At 39.4% G+C, this 27,318-nt stretch overlaps 1 long non-coding RNA gene across 1 annotated transcript; it reads right to left on the bottom strand.

Annotated features, from left to right (window-relative positions):
* Positions 1-23,942: 23,942 nt before the first annotated feature.
* Positions 23,943-26,990, bottom strand: LOC306766731. Its single transcript, XR_013771603.1, has 3 exons — positions 26,467-26,990; positions 24,750-25,259; positions 23,943-24,616 (listed from the first exon to the last, which is right to left on the bottom strand). It is a non-coding gene; the product is annotated as an uncharacterized lncRNA (long non-coding RNA).
* Between the last annotated feature and the right edge of the window lie 328 nt (positions 26,991-27,318).

Genomic DNA, 27,318 nt, shown 5'->3' with positions numbered 1-27,318 from the left:
CTTTTTTTAAAGATTTTCTCCCTGATTTTTTTTTTTTTTTTTTAAATAAAACTTCACTGTTGTTTGTTCCACACCATCTTTACCGGAAATGAACTGGTCACAACCCCCCACATCACATCACGTAACTGAGAAAAAAGTGTTTCCATTACACTTTTGCAATATGTTTGTATGTTGAAAAATCTGTAAAACCACCTCATGAGAGCTTAAAAACTTTTTAGCGATATTTGAGACTTTTCTTTCTAAATGTAGGTGTTTCCATTTGCGGTTTTTTGATTGGGATATTGAGTTTTTGTGCAATTCTAGGTGTAATGGAAATGTACCCTCAGTCTACAAAGAGAAATTACATTTTTGGAATTTTAGTAAAGAACGACTGACTATTAGATTAAATAAAAAGAGCAAAGAGAAAAATAAAATGATAATTTTAGACATTATGTAAGGTTATTGCAGTGGTTAGTAATAAGCTGCAATGCTTTTTGCTATGGAGATGAAGAAGCCTCTGACTGAAGCCATTCTTTTACTTTGTTGTATAGTTGGTGCGCAGTGTCATATGTTACACTGAGCAGTTTTTGCAATGTTTTTAATTACACATTTAACTCCATGTGACTCCAGCACAGAACCAGCCTCCTTTATCAGTGTGTTTGGTTTCTTTGAGACTTTGGTTCTGATGTTGCTGCTCCAACAGATGACTGTGGACTGCGATACTCCGCAAGAAACATATAAAAGACATACAAAGTCACTGCAAACTTAAAAGGGCCTCCATTAAGCTTCCTACAGAAGTAGCCTGCTCTGTTCATCCTTATAGGAAGGCTTGTAAAAAGCGTTTTAACTAGAAATGCAGCAGTGTTGCACACAAGTGTTCTCCTTATTCTTCCACTTAAAAATCCCCATAATCTCCTTGTCTTGTAGACACTCAGATGAGACGTGTTTATTTCATCACTGTCTCAAAGTTGTCCTTCAGTTCTTGACTGTTACACTGACACAGAACAGCAGTCATCTGAATGTTTCTACAGATAAAAGAACACAAAGTTCTAGAAGAGAAACGGCAGGAGTAAATTCCCCTGAAGATCGTCTACAGCTGCCCTTCTCAGCCACACATCCTTTTGGTTTTACAAACCATGGTATTTTTTAAGACAAGTAAATAATCTAGGTGGTTTTTATGACATCCACTTGCATTTTCTACAGGTTTTCTGCATAACCGTGCATGTTTTATTGAGAAGTACACAGAAGAAATGAAGTGCAATCATTTTGAAGTTTTGAATATAAAAGAATTATTACAGATGTACCAGTTTTACAAGTCAACAAGGTAGTAAGTCATTCCTACATTTCAGCATTAATTATTGGCAGTAACGCTTGCATGCCAGGCATCAACCTGATTATTTAGCATTGTAGCTCATTGTAGTTCTGTGTGTGAGAGGAACTGCATCATACCTGCTCTCACTGGAAGAGAAGCATTGCTGTAAGGTCAGCTTTTCCTTTTCTTCTTGCATTTCTGATGGCTGCATTTAAAATGGTGTTTCATGTTGTAGGTGTGCTTTAGTCAAGCTTGCTGATTAATGTTATTCTGCTAATCTCCAGTTCTATATGTTGCAAGGCTAAATCACACTGTGCACATCTTAGTGCCTCAAACATGAAAGGTTTGTGATGGGAAAGGAGGCAGGGCACAAACAGGAAGGGTGAAGCTCCACATTCCACATGATCCATATGTTCTATACCGAGCAACTGAGGTTCATTAAAGAGGATTTGTAGGCATGGGCCATTATAAATTACCCCTTTAGGATTGCACTTTCTGAGTACACTAGCAGCATGAGGCAGACTGCTGTTACAGCCTGTACATTTTGTGTTAAGACGAACATTTTGTGCATGTGACCGTTAAGTAGTCTACATACCAGCTGATAGGCTTAGAAATTTATTTCTAGAAATGTGCACTGTACTGGGGTTCAGTTTTCTGTGGTGAAATGTCAACATCAACAAGTGAACCAGGTATTTGAGACATTTAGTGGAAAATGGGTAAGTTAAGGTCACTGAAACACTTCTGTAAACTGTTTAAAGCTGCCCTGTTATTTTCTGACTTGGCTAAATGAGAAATAAAGATCTCACAATATAACTTTGTGTCTGGTGGAAGGTCATTTCTCTTGCCATCATCTATAGCACATAAAATGGATTAGGTAAGGACATACAGTTCAAGTCACATCACAATTATACTGTTTTTTGTAAATAACATTTTGCATCAGTGTTGGAGCTTTTGCAATGAAAAAATAGAAGCTAAACTCTTAATTGAATAAAATAAAAAACTTTAGCAGAATTATGTGAATAAAACAAAAATGATGCTAGGTGCTCTACAAATACTTCAGTTAAAAAACTCAGAAGTGAAAACATTCAGTCATTTGTCCAAAGAGCAAAGCCTTGTGACATAAGTAATTGGTTTCGCTGTTCTGTTTAAGGATGTCCCAACCAGTACTACTGTCATTCAACATGACATTTATGTGGGGAGGGCCAGACCCATTAAACACCATCTGTATTAAGTGAATGTTGGTGTTACGTCCCAGTGAGTAGTGTGAGTACTTCGTCACTCTTTTTGTTGTTCAGGGTGTGACCTAAAGCCTGTTACAACTTTTGTGTTTCTTCTTCCTGCCTGTTTGTCATGGGCAACAACAGTGTTGCCTGCAAATAAACACCTTTTTATTTTGAAAGGAACTTATTTGTGGGTTTAATGTTTACAAACCTGTCCCTCTTTTCACTGGGGAGCTGGGGGTTTGTAACAGTTGGAAAGGATGAAGAGTGAAACTAAGTCCATGTTGAAACATGGGTTTGCATTAGTCCTTGGAGGTAACCATAAACCCGAAAGCTTGCATTACTGTAAGGCATAGGCGTTTTTAGCCCAATTTTGGGGGGCAAAAATCTGATTTGTTTTTTTCTTTTCGTGTATGTGTTGTTTTTTTGTTTTTTTTAAACTATAAAAGTGTAGAAACTGTACACTACCTGGTTAAAAAGTAATACTGTATTGTGCCAAACATCTTGCACGGTGTTGGGCTGCAATCACACCTGTGGACGTCGGGCCCTCATACCACCCTCATGGAGTCTCTTTCTGACTGTTTGAGCAGACACATGCCCATTTGTGGCCTGCTGAAGCTCATTTTGCAGGGCTCTGGCAGTGCTCCTCCTGTTCCTCCTTGCACAAAGAAGGAGGTAGCGGTCTTGCTGCCGGGTTGTTGCCCTCCCACGGCCTCCTCCACATCTCCTGATGTACTGGCCTGTCTCCTGGTTGCGCCTCCATGCTCTGGACACTACTCTGACAGACACTGCAAACCTCCTTGCCACAACTCGCATTGATGTGCCATCCTGGATGAGCTGCACTACCCGAGCCACTTGTGTGGATTGTAGACTCCGTCTCATGCTACCACTAGAGTGAAATCACCGCCAGCATTCAAAAGTGACCAAAACATCAGCCAGAAAGCATCAGAACTGAGGAGTTGTCTGCAGAACCACTCCTTTACTGGGTGTGTCTTGCCAATTGCCTATCATTTCCATCTGTTGTCTATTCCATTTGCACAACATGTGAAATTGATTGTCAGTCAGTGTTGCTTCCTAAGTGGACAGTTTGATTTCACAGAAGTGTGGTTGACTTGGAGTTACATTGTGTTGTTTAAGTGTTCCCTTTGTAATCCCGGAATCGCCCCTGCTTTAAGGTCAATCATAAGGTCAATGCTGTTATGACCATTGACACCTACCCCCCTGCTGGGTATAGAAGACTGTGTGGACACTATTGCCACTCTTTACTGACTGAGCTTCAGAAATATTAGCATTTGTTTTCCCCTGATCAATTCCTGTAGTACACAGTCATGGCCTTTGGTATGTGCATTGCATCTGACACATTTCAGTGGCTTGTCAACTGTTTTTATATACTTATATTTAGATGATCTTAATGTCCACACCTCCTCATAGGAGGAGTAGACATTAAGATGATCGTAATGTTCTTAAACAAGTGCTTATGCAGCTTGTAGAGGTGTCACACTAAACTTAGTCAAGTGTGACTTTGGGGGGGCAGCTCTTACCTACTAGTGTAGACAGGTAGGTCAAAGACAGGTGTGCCGCATTGAAACAAAATTTGCTGCCATCTCTGCCTTTCCTGTTCTGTCAACCAGGAAAGCTTTGCATTGTTTTCTTGGGATGCTATTATAGGAACTTCTGCCAAAACTTTTCCACCATAGTGTTCCCATTAACCAGCCTACTAAAACCAGTTTTTAAAAGTGTCGTACTCCTGTGCTCTCTGCTCTGGATCTGACAAGGCCATTTAAGTTGGAGGTTGAGGCAAGTGCTGTGGGAGCTGGTGCTGTCCTGCTACAGGAATGTCATCGTCCCATATATAACTTTTTCTGAAAGTTTGCCCAGTATCAGCTCAACTGTTCCACCATTAAAAACTAAGGTTTTGGATCTCCTCTTGGATGTATACCTTGGATCTAGCCCTGCACCGATTGTTATGTTCATAGAGTAGAGTGTACTGTATTCCTAGCTCACAAGTACAATCACAATCAGAGGCTAATGCGCTCGGCTTTGCTTGTACAAGAATACAGTCTTATAATAAAGACAAAAAGGGTGCAGTCATCTGATTGCTGATTCCTTATTCATGGTGTAGATCACCTACTGTGAGCATCTATCAGTTTCTGATTTTCATTATCATCAAAGTCGTGGTTCATGTCTTGAAGGTGGAGGTGTTACAGGTCAAGGCCTTCACCTTTTGTTTGTTCTGTTTTTGGTTGCAACCAGGGGTTTGGATGGAATTCTTCATTCCCTAACTGTGCCATCAGCTTTTTGTGATTGGTTAGCTAACCAACCTAATTGTGCCACCACCTATACTCAATTGGCTGACTCTGTGATAATCCGCCTGTGATTTGTCCAGTTGTCTAGTTGTCAGATGGAGCTCCACCATTTCATCAGGCTGCTGACAAACATTCGGGTCAGCTGTGTTTGTTCGGGGCAGCTTCCTTTTAGAAGCTATTAGACTTGGTGTTTTGTCTAATTGGCTTAATATAGTTGTGCTTGCTTTTGAAAGAAGCCTGATAGTGGGCTGTTTTTCTTTTTTTTCTTTTTCTTTTTCTTGTGGGGTTTGTTTGGCTTTAAGGTTTTCTTTGGTTAATAGTAATTAAAACCCTTTGTCTGAAGTTCAGTTTGGTAAATAAACCTTTTTTTACTCGTACCATCTAATTTTTTGCATTTAATATTGCTCTCCCTTTCCCGTAGGAGAGTCAATGTTGAAACAATCCAAGATTAGCAAACCTTGCAAGCAAAGAGATTAAAAGCACAAAATGATGAAAGTCATCTTTGACTGGGTTCAGATCAGAAGATTTTATCTGTCCATGTGCCTCTGCATTGTCAGTGGTCCAATCCTACCACAGAGCAAGCATCTCATTTCAGTGGTAATGTATGGCTCTAGGAAATCTGTCTGCGAAGCTCAAATCTACTCTAATGGGAATGCAAAACCATCACTGACAAGCAGAAAAAGCTTATAGTGACCATGTTGCCTCATCTTGTATTTAATTATGTTTCTCTTTTGTCTGTAAGACAATTATAATAAACTGTGCCAGTCAGTGGCCAATACAACCATTTTTACTTTGTAGCACAGAAAATGTTCATTACTTTCTCCTTCGGGGCAATTGAATTTGAAATTGACTTTTTTTGTCACTTTGACCACTACAGAGTCAATTTATGATTATGTACTTGGGAACAAAAAAAAAAACTCGGTCCAAGTAGAAAAGAGGAAACTTAAGCATACATTGGTATGTATTCAAACCAAGAGTTTGCTTGAGCTACATCTTTATAAGGTTGGTACATCCAGTATAACCACTGCCATATTTATGTCATCTGTAAGAAGAAACTACATTTTTTGGAGCTATACCACATATTCTAAATCAAATAATCAAAATGAGGTCTTTTTTTTTTTGTAATTCACATTTTATTGAACTTTTATCTTTTCAAAACAATAACAATAATAAAAAATATATAAAATAAAAATAATAATAAAATAAAAATGGAAAAAAAAAGAAAAAAAAAAAAAAAAAAAAAAGGCAGGTCTTTCAGCAGGCAAATTCAATCAGAAATTGTTTAAAGCAAAATTGAGAGGGTCCAACAGTCTGATTTGGATGGTGGGTGTTCAGCATACATAACATTCTTTATAAGTTCACATTAACCCAATTTTACTTTTCAATTTCTTGCGCACACAAAATCTATAAAACTCTCCCATTGTTCATTAATAGCTACATTTCCACCATTCAGTCTCAGTAACATTTTTTCGTATGCAGCCATTTTTATAATTTCAACTTTCCATGTTTCTATATTTGGAGTTTGGGGTTCCTTCCAACACCTCAGAATCAGACGAGCACAAGTCAATAAAGCAGATTTTAAAATACGAATTTTTAATTTATTTACATTTGGTACTTCTCTTCTGTCTCCGAGGAGACAGAGCCTTGGTGAGATTGGAAGTATACATTCTAGCCAATTACCTACTAGCTTCAAAACCGTTTGCCACAGAGGGAAGACTTGAGGACATTCCCACAAAGCGTGTAGATACGTTCCACGCTGTGCCTTGCATTTCCAGCAAAGGTCATCTTTCATTAATTTCATTTTATTGAGTCTAGTTGGAGTGTAGTAATATCTATGTATTATTTTATATTGAATATATTTACTTCTTGCTTCTCTAACATATTTTTCAGTGTCGGAAAGAATCCCCCTCCATATTCCTTCATCCAAACCACAATCCAAATCTTTCTCCCACAGCTTCCTTAAGTGATCACATCCTTTGCTGGTCTTCCAAGAACATACCTCATACCACTTGGAGGCTGTTTGAAATTTTAGTGGTAATTTAAAGAACTGTTCAATTACATTAGCTTCACTATTTGGAAGAATCTTATCTTTAATGCAGTGTCTAATCTGTAGATATTTCCAAAAATGGGCCCTTCCCTTTAATTTATATTTATCTAATAGTGTTTGATAAGAAACAAAGTTACCCTCTTCAAAGAGATCATCTAGTATTCTGATACCTTTTTTCAACCATTGGGCCCAGTAAACAGTTTGTTTACCTATTTTTATTTTAGAGTTATACCAAATAGACGCATATTTTTGGGTGTTAAAAGAGATTCTACAGGCTCTATGCATGTCCTGCCAGATTTTCCTGGAGTGAGATAAAATTGGGTTCATCATATTGTTGTCTTTCTGTTTAACTGTTTGTGAAAAAAATTCTATGGGTTTGAAAGGGAACATAAGCTCCTGCTCAATTAAGATCCAGTCTAAGTCTGTGTTTTTTCCATTCCAGTGTTTTGTATGTTTTGCCATTTCAAAAGAATTGCTGTAATAAGAAATATTTGGCAAGGACAGACCTCCATCTTTCTTTGGTTGATATAATTTATCTAAAGTAATTCTGGGTTTCTTTGTACCCCAAAGGAAGCATTTTATCATGTTGTTATATCTGAGTAGTAGCTGTGGGTGAATGCACAAAGGAATCATACAAGTAAGATAGTTAATTTGTGGGGCAATAACCATCTTTATTGTATTTACTTTCCCCCAAAGTGTTAAGTTTAGCTTGCCCCATTTCTCCAAATTTGCCTTAATTTTATTTAATAGTTTTTCCATATTGATTGTAATAATTTCTTTTACATCTGAATTTAATTTTATTCCTAAGTACTCCATGTCTTTTGGGAGCCATTTGAAATTAAATGCTTCCAGCAGGTTAGGGGAGCAATTCTGGGAGACTGGCATAACCTCTGATTTATGCCAGTTAATACAGTACCCTGAAACGTTAGAATATGTTTGAATGGTTTCCAGTAGTTGTGCAACAGAGTTGGCTGGGTCCTGACAAAGTGCCAAAATATCATCCGCGTAGAGGAAAAGTTTGTGTTCCCTGCCACCTACATTAACTCCTTGAATTCCTGACTCCTTTCTTATCATTACTGCTAATGGTTCAAGAAATATTGTGAATAATAATGGACTAAGACTGCACCCCTGACGTGTTGATCTGGATATTTCGAAGAACTGAGATGTCACCCCGTTAGTAAAAACTGCAACTTTCGGATTTGAATACAGGATCCTCACCCATTTGCAGAAATTAAAGCCAAACCCAAATCTTGACAGCGTTTCAAATAAAAAGGCCCACTCTACTCGATCGAAAGCTTTCTGGGCGTCGAGGGATAAAGCTACGATCGGTTGCAGATTAGATTTATTCATCCACAATAGATGTAATAGTCTCCTCATGTTATCAGACGATGTTCTACTTTTTTATAAAGCCCACTTGATCTTTATGTATAATTTTTGGGAGTACTTTATCTAATCTCAAGGCTAACAGTTTTGAAAGTATTTTGCAATCAACATTGATTAAGCTTATAGGTCTGTAATTAGCAGGGTCTGTTAAATCTTTACCTTTTTTTGGAATTAGGGATATAATGGCTTCATTAAAGCTGTCGGGTAATGATCCACATTCAAATGCCTCCTGCAAAACCTTTGTAAACACTGGGCAGAGCACATCCAGATATTTCTTATAAAATTCAGCTGGGAAGCCATCCACGCCTGGCAACTTCCCAGATTTCATAGACATAATAGCAGCTTTTACTTCTGTATTTGATATGGGGTTGTCCAAATGATCTTTTTCCAACTGTGGAACCTGTGGCAGTACAAGGTTTTCAAAGAAAATGACCAAATCCTCCTCTTTTATTGTATTTGAAGATGTATATAGTTCCTGGTAAAAGCTTTTAAATATTCTGTTAATATCGGTAGATGATGTAATTAGTTCATTATTTTCTCTAATAGCCATAATTGTATTATTTGCGTCCTGTGATTTCAACTGTCTTGCCAATAATCGACCAGTCTTCTCTCCATTTTCATAAAAATTAGTTTTAAGCCTAAACAATGCGTATTCGGTTTTTTTGTTATAAATTTCCTGTAAATCAAATTTTAATTGACAGATTTCACGAAATTGTTCTTCATCAAATTGTTCTGCCAAACTTTTCTCTAAATTCAATATTTTCTTCTCTAATGATTGTAACTTTTTGTGGTTTTCTTTTTTCTTCCATGAACTGAAAGAAATAAATTTTCCTCTCACAAATGCTTTAAGAGCATCCCACACTGTAGCTAGTCTCTCTGTTGAGCCAATATTTAATTCTAAAAATGTACAAATATCTTCCCCAAGTTTTTTGGCAAATTGTTCATCCTGTAATAAACTTACGTTCATTCTCCATCTTCCAACTTTGCTTTTATCAACATTTAAATCTAAATGTAGCTCTACCAGAGCATGATCTGTTATTGCTATAACCCCTATATTACTGTCTATAACCCTGTCGACAAGAGATTGGGAAATAAGGAAAAAATCAATTCGCGAATACGTTTTGTGGGAATGAGAGTAAAAAGAATACTCCCTTTCCCGTGGATTAACTAACCTCCAAATATCTATTAAACAATATTCTTCCTGTAGGCTGTGCAAGGAAGTTCTGTCTTTAGTGGGTAAAGCAGATCTACTTGTGCTTCGATCTAAATAATCATCTATTACTTGATTAAAATCTCCTCCCAAGATAATTGGGCCATCTAGGCCCTCAAGCATTTTAGAAATTTTGGAAATGAAAATTTGGCTTTCTTTATTGGGGGCGTAAATGTTACATAAGGTAACCTTTACTCCATTAATTTTAACTTCCATGCACAGAATGCGTCCATCAGAGTCCTTCACTTCTTTAGAAAGTATGAAATTGAGCTTTTTGTTAATTAAAATTGCAACTCCGCAACTTTTACTAGACACAGAATTGTGAAAAACCTTTCCCCCCCAATCACGTTTCATTTTCAAAGCTTCTTCCTCATTTTTTAAGTGTGTTTCTTGTATAAAGGCAACATCTGTATCTTTAGATTTCAGATATGTAAGTATCTTCTTCCTTTTGGCAGGAGTACTGCAACCATTAATGTTCCAAGAAACAATATTGATGTAGTGATTACCCATAAAGTTTAGAAAAAAAATATTTGCCTCTCTCTAGAAGTATAACCATACTGTTCCATATATCAGTGCAATAGATCCATGTTATGCCTCTGCAATAGTAAATATTTAAACATAACCACATTTCAAGTCCTGCAAAATCAACAAAAACAATAATACAAAAAACAAATGTCCACAACACAAAAAACACTGTCTCAAAAAGGAACCTGACAGTGTGAGCAGCATCTCCTCTGCTGATTCCGGTCCGTGTTGATCCTATGGGCGGCGCCGCCATGCTCGCCGCCTGGTGTTGACAGCACTCAGCTGATCCCCGCCCCTGCCGTCTCATTTAGAATAAAGTATCCCTCAGTCTCTCCATAGCGTTTACTACTTAATCTTCTTGGACCACGGTCGTAATGTTGTCCCGTACAAAGCACTCTGCCGTTTTCGGGTCGATAAAGCTCAGCCTCTTCCCCTTCCATGTAAATCTCAGGTTCGCTGGGTGTGCGAGTGTGTGTTTCACCTGGTGTTGCCACAGTAGCTTCATGATGGGGGAGAACTGCCTCCGCTGGTCAGAACGTTCTTTAGTCAGATCCTCGAACATTGAGAGAGTGCAGCCTTCCCATTTTAGACCTTTCGCCTTCTTTGCAGCAGCAAGAACTTTTTGCCGTGCTGTATACCGTAAAAACTTCACTAGTACGATGCGTGGCGCTCGGTCGTCATCTGGTCGTGGTCCCCCGTTTCTGTGGCTCCTTTCAATCTCGAATTCCTCTCCGTCCAGTTTAAAACCATCTCGTAGTATCTTCCTGACATAATCATTCATATCATGCCCAGCTATAATCAAAATGAGGTCTTGACTTTCTAAGACAATTAAGTATTTTTCTTTCAACCATCTGCAGCTTTGGTCATTAAAAAAAAACTGCTTGTGTTACTTTAGTGAACTGAGGTGTCTGATACATATCTTCTAAAATGTTTCTGTATTTTGTATTATCCCACTTTAGGCTAGTTTTTTAAACCCTGTCAAACAAATAACCCACCACAGTATGATGTTGCCACCACCGTGCTTCACAGGTTATTTCTCTGTTATTAAAAGTGTGAGGTTTATATTTGCCCTGATGGCAAAAATGTTTAGCCTGTGTCTCATTTAACCAATCTTAATCATTTTAAAATATTTATGGAGTCTGTTAGTTGCCTTTTGGATAGCTCCAATTTATTTATTTCAATTCCTGTTGAACACACAAAAAAAAAAAAAAAAAAAAAAAAACCAGCAGGGATTCTTAATCCTGGTCCTTGAATGTCCTGGAGGTTTTGTATGTTTGAAAAACACCTGAATAAAATCAGTGGGTAATTAGCAGACTTGGACAGAGCTTGATGTCAAGTTCTGCGCAAGTATGAGTCTGAATCAGATGTGTTGCAGCATGGACATTTCTAAAAAACTCAAGGACTCATTCAAGAAGGAGGATTGAAGATCCATGACATACATTATGATTCTGATTAGAAAACGTGACATCTAGTGATCATGAGAATATCTGTATGCGAAATGTCAAAATGATAAGTGAAATGGTCAAACAATTAGAAAGAACAAACAATACAAACATATTTTGAATCTTAATTCACCAACATGCTTTCATCCTGCCCCAGCAGTCGTGCCTGAAACAGAGCCAGGAAGTGTCAAAGGTTTTCTATTGAAGTGTTGTGGTCAGTTAAAAGCTTATATTCCCTTTTTGCTGTCTTCCTTCTAATTTCACGTTATATTATTTTGTGCAAGTCCAACAGAACACAAATCAATACATCCATCATCCTAACTGCCTAATCTAATGAAGGGTCACGGGGAAGCTGGAGCCTATCCCAGCAGTCTTTGGACAAAAGCCAGGGTACACCCTGGACAGCTCGCCAGTCCATCGCAGGGCTACTCACGCACACACTCACTCCTACGGGCAATTCTTTAGAGCAACCAATTAACCTAACATGCATGTCTTTGGATGGTGGGAGGAAGCCTGGACGACCCGGAGAGAACCCACTCATACACAGGTAGAACATGTAAACTCCACACAGGAAGGCCAAAAAACCTTGCCCCAGCTGAGGATTGAACCAGCGACCTTCTTGCTGTGAAGCTACAGTGCTAACAACCATGCCACTGTGCCCAGAACAGAAATCCAAACTCGTAAATGAATGTCAGGCTGCAATGCAACAAAATATTACAGCCACGAGGTCAAGAGTACTTTTAGAGGGCATCGTACATAATTGCTCTGTGTTATTACACCACAGCTTTTAGCAGCTGCTTGTCAAAGCATTCTCGTTCAATATGACAATATGACAAATATTCTTGCACCCCTTTAAATTACATTGAAATACTGCAAAAAAGGCAACAGCATAATCTTGTTTTATACAAACCTACGCATAATGCTACCTTTGTGGACCTGGCAATATTGATGTTATGCATGTAAAATGTAAAAGGGCATTCATTTCTGACCACAATATCTTTATGTATAGATATAAAAACAAATGTCTGAATTTAAATGTTAAGTGTGATGCAAAAACATAAAGGGAAACAACTTACCTTGTGAAACGATAGATCAACACAAGTGGCTGCCTCTTCACACACCAGGAGATCATCTTCTACACTCTGTTCTGTCCCACAGCAGCATCTGCTGAGAGCCTGTTATTCTTGACTGAATATTTGCTTTTTGCAAGTCAAACAAAGACACTTACTTTCAGGACGTGCTGTGATCTGGTGGGTGAGTGCAAAACAGTGATTGTGCTTCATCTAATCATCTACACAGCTATGGTTATATCTAATGCAGCCAAACAACATGCACTTTTTCAGTCGACTTCATTTCCTCTGTAGCTGTTTGTCAAACTTATGCCACATTTGCAGTATATTGTCTGTGATTGAGTCACAATTGATTGACTACTAGCTGTATGGTTCAAAGACAGCACATTAAAACAAACAATTATTGCATATGTGATTCTGCGGGACATGGTGTTAAAGTCTGAAGTGTATCTTCTGCCTCTGGTCGCTTACCTGAACACTGATAAGAAAAAACAATTTCAATAAGAATTTCAGCTCACTGTGTAATTTCTTGCTATCTTTATTTGATATATTCAGAAAAGACATGATTATAAACACCACCATATGGAAGGAAAATTCACGAGGAAAACCAGCTTTCTGGATTGTTAAATTAAGCTTTATTGTAACTATTCTATTCAGTGTTAGCTGGCATGTTGTTATTCAGTACAAGTTGTTTCATCCACAAAGGAGGATGCTGATTTAAGTGGCGGTGCATGTGAGTACGTTTTCAAGATTTCTTCTCATTTCTATTTCTTCAGTCCTTCTATTGGCTTTAATGTCACAGCAAGACTTTTGATAAATGGTAGCAACAAAGTAAGAAATATTTTACCAACAAATCATTTTCAACAATTGCCAACTCCAACTTTCAAAACATTTACAAATCTCCTAAATCCATAGTTAACTCCCAATAGAAGATAAATGTCAGATGTTTAAATTAAGATATTTTTATATTTATGTCTCCATTAATATTACCTAATATGAACAGCGCGGTAGCACCTCTCAGATGTAAAGTGTGAGGCACCGAGCCGAAAAAAAACAGAGAAGCACAAGGAATTTAAAAAAAATATATGTCTACTTTTATTTAACAAAAATATCAAAATTAATCTTTTAGTGCAATAACTTTGGGCCCATAAAAGAGGTCAAAGAAGACAAACATCAACATAGGCATTATCATAATACAATACAATACTCTATACCAGGCTTCTTCAAATGGCGGCCCACGGGCCACGTGCAGCCCAGAACCAACTTCTATATGGCCCAACTTATGTAAAAGAATAAAGATATTAATCAAGAACCTTCAGTCATTCCTACCCTGATTAAGTAGCCTACAATCCGACAGTTATGCAGACAATGAATGCAACACTTGGTTGCCTAGCAACATCAACCCCAGCATGTGTGTTGTGTTTTGAAGTTGTAAGAGTAGCGCGAGCAAACATGTCGCTCTCTGTCCCAAAACGCAACATTGACAACGAAAACTGCTGCTTTAACCCCGCCGGACTGATAAGTATTTGTTTATTTTACTGTCACGTTCGAGCGCCAAACCGACATGTTTAATATGCAATGAGTGTGTGGCGGTGTTTAAAGAACATCGAGAAGTTTAGTTTGATATGACCTTTTTATGTTAAAAGTTAAGAGAAAAATAGGCTCTGACTGGAAATTTCATTATTTTATTTTGTGCATTTGCCCTTGTCATGTGGAACTGAATTTAAAGTAGAAAAATTAATAAACTACTTATTTTTTTAAAATGTAAAAGTGTGTATTTTTAATTTATTTTTACGGATTTATTTCCCCTTACTTTAATGACTGGCTCTGATAATCTTTATTATTTTAAAGTCTGACCTACCTGAATATCTAATTGAATAGCCCTGCTCTATACCAACTAAAATATGAAATGAAATGAAAATTAAATTAAATGAAAAATACTTTTTTAATCCCCAAAAGGGAAATTCAATATTGTAGTATATAATAATAATTAATTTGAGGAGGTCTTGTTCCGGAGACTGATGGTTGCTGGCAGGAATGATCTTCTGTATCTTTCAGTCTTGCATCGGACCTGAAGAAGCCTCTCACTGAGCATACTTTGTTGTTTCATCACTGTGTTGTGGAGAGGGTGTGAAGAATCCTCCATCATCTTCATCAGCTTGTGCAGCTTGTGTCTTCTTTGGACAATCAGCTCCAGCGGCTCCAGAGTTACTCCAAGCACAGAACCAGCTTTCTTGATTAGTTTGTTGATTCTCTTCAAGTCTCTGGTTCTGATGCTACTACCCCAGCAGATGCTGCAAAGCTGACTGCACTCTCCACAACAGACTTATAGGTGATATGCAACATTGTGGTGCAGACGTTAAACGATCTCAACTTCCTTAAGAAGTACAGTCTGCTCTGACCTTTCTTGTAGATGTAGTCAGTGTTGCATTTCCAGTCCAGTTTGTTGTCCAGCTGAACTCCAAGGTACTTCTATTCCTCCACTACCTCCACCTCCTCTCCCAGGATGGAAACAGTGCTTTGTTTATTCTCGTTCCACTTGAACAATCATCTCTTTTGTTTTGCTGGTATTTAATATGAGATGATTGTCACCGCACCATTTAACAAACTGACTGACCACCAGTTCTCTGTACTCTGCTTCTTGTCCATCGCTGATATACCCCACAACTGCAGAGTCATCAGAGTATTTCTGCAGATGACAGGACTCAGAGTTGTACTGGAAGTCTGAGGTGTAAAGTGTGAAGAGGAATGGCGAGAGTACAGTTCCTTGTGGTGCACCAGTGCTGCTGACCTCCATCTCAGACACACAACATTTCAGTCTCAAAAACTGTGGTCTGTTTGTGAGGTGGTCATAGATCCAGGTGGTTGTGGAGGTGGAGGTATCCACCTGGAATTTATGGAGCTTCTCACATAACAAAACAGGCTGAATGGTATTAAAAGCACTTGAGAAATCAAAGAACATGACCCTCAGAGTGCTGCCTGAATGGTCCAGATGAGAGTGTGCTCTCTGGAGCAGGTATATGATGGCATCTTCAACCCCAAGTCCATTATGATATGCAAACTGTAATGCAAACTCTCCAGGACTTTCATGATGTGAGATGTCAGGGCAACCGGTCTGTAGTCACTTGGTTGAGGTGGTTGTGTTTTTATAGGCACTGGAACAAGGCAAGAGATTTTTCAAAGCACTGGGACTCTATTTATTCTCATACTGGTGTTGAAAAGGTGCTGGAGAATCAGACATGGTTGTTTTGAGCAGGTCTTGAGAACTCTGGGACTGACACCATCTGGACCTGCAGCCTTGTTCTGGTTCAGTTTCTCAAGTTGCTTCATAACCGGATTGCAAGACACAAACAAAGTGGAGGTCTCAGGATGTCCTGATGTGGAGGGAGATGAAGCTGTGTTCTGGTCCATGACTGAGCTGCAGGGTGACAGATTGGAGGCATGACAGGAAAGCAGTGGTCTTATGAAGGGTGTGTGGTCTGTTGGGCTGGAGGTAGGTGGTGAATTGAACCTGTTGAAGAATATGTTCAACTCATTAGCTCTGCCCAGACCTCCATTAGGCTGGTCCCCCTTTAACTTGAAGCCAGTTATCTTCTTCATTCCAGACCACACATCCCTCAGGTTATTCTGCTGGAGCTGACTTTCTAACTTCTTCCTGTAGTCCTCCTTGCACTTCTTAGTTTGTGTTTTAAGTTGTTTTTGTGTTGCCCTCAATAACTCCCTGTCTCCATCCCTGAAGGCTTTCTTTTTGATGTTCAGCAGCTTTTTCCGGTCACTGGTGATCCAGGGTTTGTTACTGGGGAAGCACCTCACTGTTCTTGTTGGGACAATGCTGTCCACACAGAAGTTTATGTAATCTGTCACACACTCAGTCATGGCATTGATGTCGTCTCTATGAGATTCACAGAGGACGTTCCAGTCTGTAGCCTCAAAGCCTCCTCTAAGAGCATCTTCAGCTTCAGCAGACCATATTTTGATAGTCTTTGTGATGACTGGTTGCTGCTGAACGATGGGCTTGTAGGTGGAGGTGAGAAAAACCAGATTATGGTCAGATCTTCCTAAAGGAGGCAGGGCAGAACAACTGTATCCATTATTCATATTTGTATAAAATAAGTCCAAGATCTTATTTCCTCTGGTGGAGCAGCTGACAAACTGCTGGAATGTTGGAAGAGTTGCAGAGAGGGAGATGTTGTTGAAGTCTCCGGAGATCGCCATGAAAGAGTTTGGATGCTGTGTTTGTAGCCAGGCAACGACGGAGCTGATGACATCACAGGCTGTGTCTGGTGCGGTACCAGGTATTATATAAACCACTACCAGAATAACACAGGTAAACTCTCTGGGTAAATAATATGGACAGAAGCTCACAGCTAACAGTTCGATGTCCCTTGTGCATATCTTCTCCTTGACAGTAACATGTCCAGGATGATACCAACACTGGTTAACCAGCACTGCAATTCCACCACCCTTTAGCTTTCCGCTGTGTTGTCTATTGCGGTCTGCACGGACCGCTTTAAAACCCGGTACAGAAACATTACAGTCAGGGATGTGTTCATGCAGCCATGTCTCGGTGAAGCACATAATACTGCACTCTCTGTATTCTTTCTGAGACCTTGTTAGCATCTCGAGCTCATCCATTTTGTTAGCTAGCGATCTCACATTACCCATTAAGACGGTCAGGAGAAATGGTTTAACTCTCCATCGCTTTGTCTTCTGTCTCACTCCCGCTCTGCAACCTCTTCTCTTTCTTTTCAACTCCATCGGGATTTGATGTGTTGTTTCACTGATAATCCTGATTTGGGAGAGGTTAATCAGTTGATCCTGATTGTAAACAAGTCTTTCATTGCCATGGAGACTCATCATGACAAGCCTCGAAAGAGCCAAATATATGCAGAAAAATCTTCCTTGCTGGACATCCTCCGAACCAGCATCCAATCCTCAGAAAAAAATACCTAATTTGAGGTAATATCTATGTGAGAAGACTTTGTACTTTTAAAAAATCCTGATAGCAAGTCAGAGCTACTACAATTTGCTGCCAACAGACGACGCAATCTAGAATGGAATGATGTAATATAAAGTTAACTAATCAGTATAGTGTTACATGTAACCTGTTAAGACAATGAACTAAACAATCTGAAATTCCCAAATAATGCAAAACACAACTGACAAACAATCAATAGAAGAACCTAAACCCCTCTTTCACTTCCCCCCTAACAAGATGGTACTACCCAATCAGGCCTCAGCCTTTTTAAGGAGCTCCAGTGCAGCCAGGACTCTTTTCTTTGGCAGGCTTGGGAACTCCACACAGGAACTGGCAACTCAGAAGGAAAGTATATTAACTGAAAGCAAAGCAAGTTTACAAGGTGACAAAATAAGTTTACTAAATGCATGCGCCCAGTTAGTTAACCCCCTGTCAACCCAACTAATGAAAATATGAAAAATGATAAAGTGGGTCTTTAAAGTGTTTACATAACTAATTGATGAAAAAAAAAAAAAAAAGAAAGCTACCAGACTTTTACTGTGTGGCAGCTGATGCTGAGATCACATAAAGATGGACACAGGTTTGCGCTCTCCAAGTGCTTTTCTAGTTCGCAGCTTTTTCCACCAATGATTTTCTCTTTCTCAGCTGTTTAGCGGTGTCAGGGCCCATGGCCTGTCATCTAGCTGATCACCATTCAAACCATCATCACTTGGGAGATTGGATACACCTGGTTTTCTTCCTGGCACTGCCCTCAGACAGATGTGCTGGATGCTTATTGGTCGCCCTCACACCCACCTACCTTTGATTGGCCAGATCTTCTGCTGAGCACCAAAATAAAGGCTGTCAACGACTTTCGTTCGGGGCAGCTGTGTTTGGTTGAGTCTTTGTGCCACAGCTTGCAACTCATTCACTGAGAGTGAATGAGGTTGACTGTTTGGTGTTTGTGTCTTAGTGAGCTTTTTTGTGATTATAGCTGGGTTGGTGCCAGCTTTGGTTTATGCTTTTGTTGTTGGTTTTTTTTTTGGCTTTTGTCTGTGACTCTTGATGCTTTTTAAGGACAAACGGGTCCTAAATAAAGCCGTCATTTCTGTGCATCTTCCTGATTTCCTTGTGTTTATGTTGCCACCCCTTTGTACCCCTGGACAAACTCCATCGGGGGTCATAATAAGCGGAGGAAGCAAATAAACCGAGCCAGGTCAGGGAAATTCTTCCTGCATTTTCTCAGCCATGTTTACCTTCCGAGTTTGTTCTTCACGACTATGTATTTTCATCCTAACACGCTATTTATATGCAGGGTGTGGCTATCAGGTATGCGCAAAAATACTTAGAAAATATAAGAAATGAACAATTTCAATTCAGCCCGAACGCTTTGCGTTTTTACAAATTTACAGTAAATTGAGGGGTCTAAGTATATTTCTTACTGTTCATGATTTAAAAAATATATAGATTATCAGAACGAGGAATCACTTCACTTAGGGTTTTCTCTGAGCAAGAGTTCCAACCCCGGCTTTAAGGTTCAAATGCTTTTCACACTATTTAGAACTTCAACTCTAATTTCACAGAAAATTAAAGAAACTTATATTTAGATAACCACTATATGATTATTAAAGTCTATACATTGTTTGAGACATATTTTATTATGATTTTGTATTTTTTTTCTCCCTATCTTTCCATCCCCTTCTTGCTTTGCTGTCTGTTCAACAGCAGAGAAAAAGTAGATTCTGGAGCAGAGATGTGGAAAAGAATCGTACTTGATTAATCCCAGAGGGAAATTGCTGCATTACAGCAATCGTTAAAACAGTCAAACACAGTGACACAGCAAGAAATGAACAGAAATAGAAAATTAAAAGTATGTAAAATAAGGTGCTCAATTAAAAATAAAAATAAAGACTTGAACAGATAGGTCAGACGCCATATTTAAAAGATTTGTGACTTAAGAACCCCCTGCCATGCACAGATATGGAGTTTGGTGGCCACAGGAAGAAAAGATTTCCTGTCTGACAGCATCCTCCTCTCTGACATCTCTTCACAACATGACTGGCTTCACAGATGTGTTTGTTGATTCTGTTGGCATCAGCCACGTTCAGTCTGCTGTCACAGCCCACCAGCCTTCACACAACGGCATAAAGAATCGCACTGACCACTCAAAACATCCCAACCATTGTCAATGGCAAAAGTTGGAGGAAGAATAAAGAGATTTTATAGTGAAGCATTTACTCTGCTAAAGTATCTTGGGTTTCACTTTCATGATCTGATGGTGTGTCTGCGGTGAATTTTGGGGTTATTCCTCAATTCTCCTGACTTATGAGTAATGGACGTGTCAATATTCAAAATGAATTAGGGTTCCTGTGATATTTACTTATGTACCATCTCTATTACAGCATTTGTACTCAGGTTGACTTTTGGCTTCTTATTCAGCACAGTTCTCCATCAGACTTTACTCGATGAAGCAGATGAAAGCAGCACAGTTCAGGAGGAACGTCTCATCAAGACAAGCTTTAGGTCTTCTCACACTGACATCTTTCAAACATCAAATGCCACATAAACTGATATAATCACTATTAAAGTAAACATGGTACTGTGGAAAAATTATCTATCTTGGACCAGAAATCAAATCAAATCAAAGATACTCTATTTATCCCCGAGGGGAAATACAAGGTTCAAGCCAGCTCATTCAAGGTTAGACATACAGACATTTACATTTGACAAGTTTACAGAACGAAACTGATATTTAGGCCCTGCAGCCAGTTTTTTTTTTTTTTTTTTTTACCAGTGCTGCTTTAAAATGCAGAAATGACATGAGGAAGGATGGGTGGGTGTGGAAAAAAAAAAGAAGTATCTCTACACTTCACCTAAAGGGGGAAGGATAAAGATGCAACAAAAAAACACCCCTCTAAGCATAGGCACAAATCCAGACAATAGACAACACACAAAATGGGAGGGTCTCCAAGTGAGGTTGCAGCCAGCCAAGCACCGCACCCATCCAACTCGACGTCCATGAGTGGAGGGAGGGGCAAGGTTCGGAGAAGGCGGTGAAAGATAGGAGAGTGTGTCTGTAACAGTGTGTGTGAGTGTGTGTGTTCAGTGAGTGAGTCTGTGAACTTTCCCCAGTTCATCTGTGCCTCCTGATGTAAATGCGGCCTTGAGAGCTGAGTTCAGTTTAAGTTCCACAGGCCTGAGAAAGGGAGGAGGGTTAGGTGGGGGACTGAGCGTCAGACAGCATTACATTCCAGGAGATGTGATAACCGGCCTGCCCAAGGCCAGTCAGGGAGCCAGATTCAGATAACAGCTTTGTTTTGGGTCAAGCTAAACTTCGTTTGGCTCAGCTTTGAGTCCTTAGTGGTCTCAGTCGGACTCCGAAACAGCTGAATCGGGGTCAGTTTCCACCAAAACTGAGCAACGATTCTCCAAGATGTTTCCTACTTACGGATGAGCTCCAGAACCACGACCAGCTCCAGTCACGGTCCAGTGTTGTCGCACATGAGTTCGAGTGCTAGTTGCGCGGCGTAGTCCATCACAGATCTTCCAAAATTTGCTAGACACCAGGAAACCGCACACACCAAAAAGCAGAAACCCAGTTATCATAAATCCAATTGTGTAGAAATCCTCCACAGAAAGAAGCAGCAGGCACATGACCTTCATCACATATCCAGCAGCATGCATTCTGTCGGGACCTGCGGGCTCCCCTTCACCCATTCTTTGGGGGGAAAAAAGATTTTATAAGTTGCATTGAGAGACCAGCTGACTAGATCCATGATTTAAATTCGGAAGGAAATGGAGCAAGAGGCTCAGATAGATAGATAAATGTTTTACAGTGAAGGAGGAAGTGGTGTGCCACAGATTTACTTCATCACTTTTACGTTTTTTAAATAAGGCATGTAAATAATTAAATTTAAATATTAATTCATATTTTAACAGCATAAAACAATTAGCGTCTATTCGCACCATGCTTTTTGTAGCTGGGTCATAAAGGACTCTAACAACACAGATTTATTTCATTTTATTTTTTTAAGCCTTGTGCATTCAGGACTGAAGCACATGAAAGCTGAGTGTATTAGTAGAAAGTGCAGGGCTTAGTTTAACAGGAAACAATGCTGCCTTTGTGAACCTGGCAATTTAGTTGTTTTATGTCCTGGCACTTTCGGCTGGTTAATGAATGCAGCTTCCAGTTCATAGCATTTGTCTTGTTTACACACCCTCCAATGCCTTGTTTTCTTTTTGTTCATGTCATATGATGGATTTTTCAAGCTGCAGGAATTCAACTGCAACATATTGTTATACTGGCTGGATCTGGTTTTAGTGTATGCAGATTGTAGGTCTTTATCCCATAACTACATATATGACTAATGAAGTTTAATGCATCTATTGTAAACAAAAGGAAAAAGAAAAAAGTTTTTGAAAAAAGAAAAAAAGGAACTGCAGCCTTGTTCAGATCTAAAGATATTATGCATGAAGGCATAATAAAATAGTCTGGTCTTTACTGGATCTAGAAATACAGTAAATGCAACATCAGATGAACAACACCTGTCTTGTACATAAAACATGCCATACTAATAAACTCAACTTCCCTTTTTCTGATTACATACTGTCATGGACATTAACATTCAGATCTAGTTTGTGTTTCTCCAGCTCATTGTCTCCTAATTTGTCTCTGAAGAGGTGATTAGCGTAGTGATGCCTTCACTAACTTGAAAATTAAGGCTGAAGAGGATAAATAGTGGAGAGGGATAATAGTTGAGATGGCTTGGTAGCAGATTTACTTGTTTGGGAAATTGAAGATGCAAAGGGGAGTGGAGAGTGACCACCGCTGTAAGTGGTCTATTTATATTGTGCACAGACAGTGGGAGCAAGTTTCAACGTACAACATGTAAAGACTTTGAAAATACTGGAAATAATGTGTGAAGAAACAAATTTACTGGAAGGAAAATACTTAGTTGTTCTTTCTTTTTCAAAATTTAATTTCTGTCCCTCAATTTCTGGAAAATCTGTTAGTCAGTAACATTATCATTTATAGTGCTGAAATTTAAAGTTCCAATTAAGAAAATTAAAATGAACATTTCATGAACTTCTGTATAGATAAAACACAAGGTCAGAAATCTGCCAACACTGTTTCCCTCTATTTTATTGCACCAAACTGAGGGCATTAAAAAAGGGGCTGATCTTTTGTATGAAGGTTGGAATTTGTCCTTCAGTAGCGGTTTGTACAAGAAAAGGGAAAAAAAATATTTATTTCACAAAAAGGATATTCTCCGTATTTGTAGTTGGGCAAATTTTCAGGATACTACATGTCACTGTAAATCTATCAGCAGAAACTTGAGGGGGCTGACATGCATCTTGAAAGAAGACCGGAAGCATGATCCTGCCAGCCTGATGGCAGTTTTCACTGTAACTTGTCTATGCTGTGGTAGGAAGTCTGGTCTGCCTGCCTGTCTTTGACATTATAATATAAATATTTAAACAATGCTTTGACAGCAATGGTGAATGATTTGTTTTTTTATTCAGCAGTGCAAGCCCTGTTGTAATAAATGACTCATAACCCTGATGATTTTGACAAACGTGTGATTTTTTTATATAGGAGTTGTAATTTTCCAAACCATTTCGGATGATTTGACAGATGTTTGCTTTCTTGTTTCTCCAGATCAAAAAACAGCTTGTTTTGTCGTAACATATAGATCTCGTTCCATTCCCATCTCAATCAGATTTTCAAATTCTCTCCACAGGGACAAGAAAAAAGCTCTTGTTGGTGTTTTCCTGAAAGCTTGGCTGTGACAAGTATACATACAAACATACATAATTATGTCTTGTTGCATTTTGTAGAATTTGCAAAACATTTATCAGAGTGCCTTGTGATGTAATTACACGGCAGACCTCAAAGTACCAAGAAAATGACGATTATTTTTCCATACATTTATGTCCGGTTTAAATAGATGTTGTTAGGAAAGGTAGACTCATGATCTGTTGCTTACATGACTAAAAACTATAAAGGGAACACTGATAGAACAAGTCTTTGATTTTGATGAATGAAACAGTTGAAAATCTCGACCTATTACATCGTGTAACGTAAAGAGAAAAAAACAACATAAGTGTGATTGGAGGAGTTCAAAATTATTAACGGTGGTCTGGAGTCAGAATCAAAATAAAAGTGGAAAGTTCAGATCACAGGGTGGAGCAACTTCTGTGGAAATTCTTCAAGATAATTAAAGAGGAGGTTCAGTAGTGTGTGGCCTTCCCATGCATGTGGTGCAACATGGCGGCAGTGGATTGGATGTCAGGCCATCATACCAGCAATCTGGTTCTGATAGTTGGACCAGAAGCATGAGTGGACATTTTGCAGCGCTCTGGCAATGCTCCTCCTGATCCTTCTTACACAAAGGAGCAGAAAACAATCCTGTTGCTGGATTGTTGTCCTCCTGCAACCACCCCCACATCTCCTGGAATCTGCCCCAAATAAAGAAGGGACCCACTTTATGTCAAAAAATGATTTATGACCCCTGTCATCCAATGAGAAGCTGCCACGTCACAAGTGGGCGTGGCTTAATGAACCGGAAGTCCCTCCCCTTTGTGATCCAATCAGCGTGTGCTACGTCACGAGTGGGCGTGGCTTAACGATCCGGAAGCCCCTCCCCTTTGTGATCCAATCAGCGTGTGCCACGTCACGAGTGGGCGTATCTTAATGAACCGGAAGTCCCGCCCCCTCCGTGATCCAATCAGCGTGTGCCACGTCATAAGTAGGCGTATCTTAATGAACCGGAAGTCCCTCCCCCCTCTGTGACCCAATCAGCGTGTGCCACGTCATAAGTGGGCGTAACTTGGGTGAGGGGCGGTCCCTGGACCACGTGACGTCCGGAAGTGACGTATGTCCGTACGTCATCTCCCTCCTCCCAGGCGTGGCTCTAAAAGTGACGTCATCCGTGGGCGGTCCCTGGACCACGTGATGTCCGGAAGTGAGGTCATCCGGCGGCGGTCCCTAGACCACGTGATGTCCGGAAATGACGTATGTCCGTACGTCATACCTGGGCGGACATGTCTTCTGGACGTACGGCATGCCTGGACGGTGTGCCTGGACATGCCCGGACATGTCTTCTGGACGTACGTCATGCCTGGGCGGTGTGCCTGGACATGTTAGGGGCATGTCCGAACGAGTCTAGAGGTATAAAGAGGGGTCCGGGGGGGGGGGGGAAAAAAAAAAAGAAGAAAATTAAAAAAACGTCTAAGAGAAAGAGTAATAAAATAAGGTAAAGAAAGTTTTGGGGAAAAAACAAAAAAAAATCCCTTACCTTCTCCATATGCGTGTCACTCTGATGCAATCAGTATTTCTTCAGCGATGAGACGTGGTTTTTCGCCTTTGAGTCTTTTGGGTCTACTGGAAAAGAGCAAACTTATCATGGGAAATGCAAAAAGTAGTATAAACAGAGTTTACAGGGTGGGAAGAGTGAAAAAAAGTTTTTTTTTTGCTGGCTGCAAAAATCCTCTCTGAGTCTGTTTGTATTTACACCCCCGCTCTTCTACTGGCCCGTGTGGCAAGCACCCCCTCTTGTCTGCAGCAGGCTTTTTACGACCCTCTGTTGGTGTGTTTTCAGTGACTTTCGCGTTGATAAACTATTGGAAAAAAGAAGAAGAATTAAACTATTATGATAAATGCAAAAAGAGAAGTAAAAAAATAGAAGTGTTAGCAAAAATAAAAAGTGCTTATAAATGGATGGGAAAAGAAAAAACGTTGTTTTTGCTCCTTCAGTCTGCAAAATCCTTTTTCCCCTCGGTGGTGGGACATGTGTTCTCTTGTTGGTCTGAAAGAAGAGCAAAAAAAAAGCCAACTTATTATGATACTTGTAGAGTTTTAACTGATAAAAGTTAACGGAGTACCTTTTTTCTACACATGTCTATCTGCTGCTCATGCGTTTTGAGTCTGTTTTTACTGAAGGAAGAGAAAAAAAGTTCCTTTGACTGTCCCTGTTAAAATCCTCTAACACTTGGGTTAACTTACAGAGAAGTGGCAGCAAGCTGTTAGCTGAGATAATACAAACAGAACATTCTTTCTGTCTCAAAGTAAGCTTTTATTGCTTACTTACCCCCCGTAGCCGGGAAAAAAGTTTTAAAAATCAGACACCTGGTCCATGTTTAAGAGAAAGGGTTTTTTAAACTATGGATGCTCATATATTTAACAGAAACGTGTGGTAAACATACATAACTTACAGAGAAGCGTCAGCAAGCTGTTAGCTGAGATAATACAAACAAAACATTCTCTCTGTCTCAAAGTAAGCTTTTATTGATTAATGACCCCCCGTAGCCGGAAGAAAAAAAAATGTGATGTTTAAGAGAAAGGGTTTTTAACCTATGGATGCTCATATAGTTAACAGAAAATGTCTGGTAAATGTCGGTTAACTTACAGAGAAGTGTCAGCAAGCTGTTAGCTGAGATAATACAAACAGAACATTCTCTGTGTCAAAAATGAGTTTTTATTGCTTAATGACCCCGTAACGGTCAAGAAACCTGTCAACAACGGTTGCTTCTTATCTGAAAAAAACAGAGAAACAAATTATCGATGTACGTTTCCAAAAGAAATATAAAACCAGTCCTTTAGTCACTTCTAAAAATCACCTCGCTCCGAGAGACAACCTCACAACGCAACCATGTCACGGGGTAGGGAAAAAAAAACTTCTTCATGTCTAGGCTTTTCATTTATCAGACTTACTGATTATCTTTAATTTATCCGATATTTAGAAATTATAACGATCGCACAGATCCACTCGCCTCCATCGAGAAACGATCTTGGGGCAGGTGAGTATTAAAATTAACGATTCATCTTTTTTTTCTAAAAGTTATTTTTTAACTAAAATTATTTGCTTTTTTTCCTTTACCAGATTTTTTTGATGAATGGGAGGGAATAACGCTTACGCAAACAGATTACGGTACGTCTTTCTTTTCTTATTTAAAACGTAGCGTCTGTCATTATATCATGATTTAAAATATTTGTTTTCCAAATGCTTTACTCACCAGATTTATTTAGAGCAGCGGCCCGGCTGCCGGAACCAGAGGACAATATACGTCCCGGCGTGATCCGGTCCATTCCTCAGCTTGAAGAGTCTGGATCAGCCCCAGACCGGTCTGGCATACAGGCTAGCATCCCGGCAATCCGTCAAGTCGTCAACAGGCTCCGCAGACGTCCGGTCGTCGAGGGTCCGGTTCCCGGAGATGAGGGCTCAGCTCCACGGATTGATTGTGAACAATCGGAAGCCATTACTACATGCACGATAGGTAATATTATTTATTTATTATTTCTTTTCAAAAGTCACCGCTGCAATAAGCTTCTGCAAACAACCTCGTGCATGTTACGTCACTTCTTGGCGACGCATCCTGTCTTTTACTTCACCTTTGGAAGTAAAATAGATTATGTTTTCCTCTCTCTTTTTTTTTTTTTCTCCAGAGACGCAAACCAACGCTTCTCGCGACGCGTCCCATGTAAAACAAGGTTAGTTTTTTTTTGGACTCTTATTATTATTATTATTATTATTATTATTATTTAGAAATATATACAAATATGTCTTCTTGATACGTTTTCAGAAACACCGGACGCCGCTTCACACGGCGCTGCCAGTGTTGGTCAAGGTAAGTCTTTGAATCAGAATAGAAATGAAAATATTAATATTAATTTTAATGATTATTATTTTATTGTTAGAAGTTCAAACGGAGGAGATCAGGACTTCTGCACCGACAGGCAGCATCGGCACGAATCGAAGTAAGCCCCACAAAATAAAAATAAATTTAAAAAAGATATCTTCTCATAGGAAGAAAAAAATAAATAAATAAAGTTTTATCCGAACTCTTATTTTTTGGGCTTCTCTCCAC

Source organism: Telmatherina bonti, assembly GCF_933228915.1.
Source record: "Telmatherina bonti genome assembly, chromosome: 15".
Classification (NCBI taxonomy): Eukaryota; Metazoa; Chordata; class Actinopteri; order Atheriniformes; family Telmatherinidae; genus Telmatherina; species Telmatherina bonti.
The sequence above is the reverse complement of the archived record's forward strand: the minus strand, read 5'-3'. Positions and strand labels throughout refer to the sequence as shown.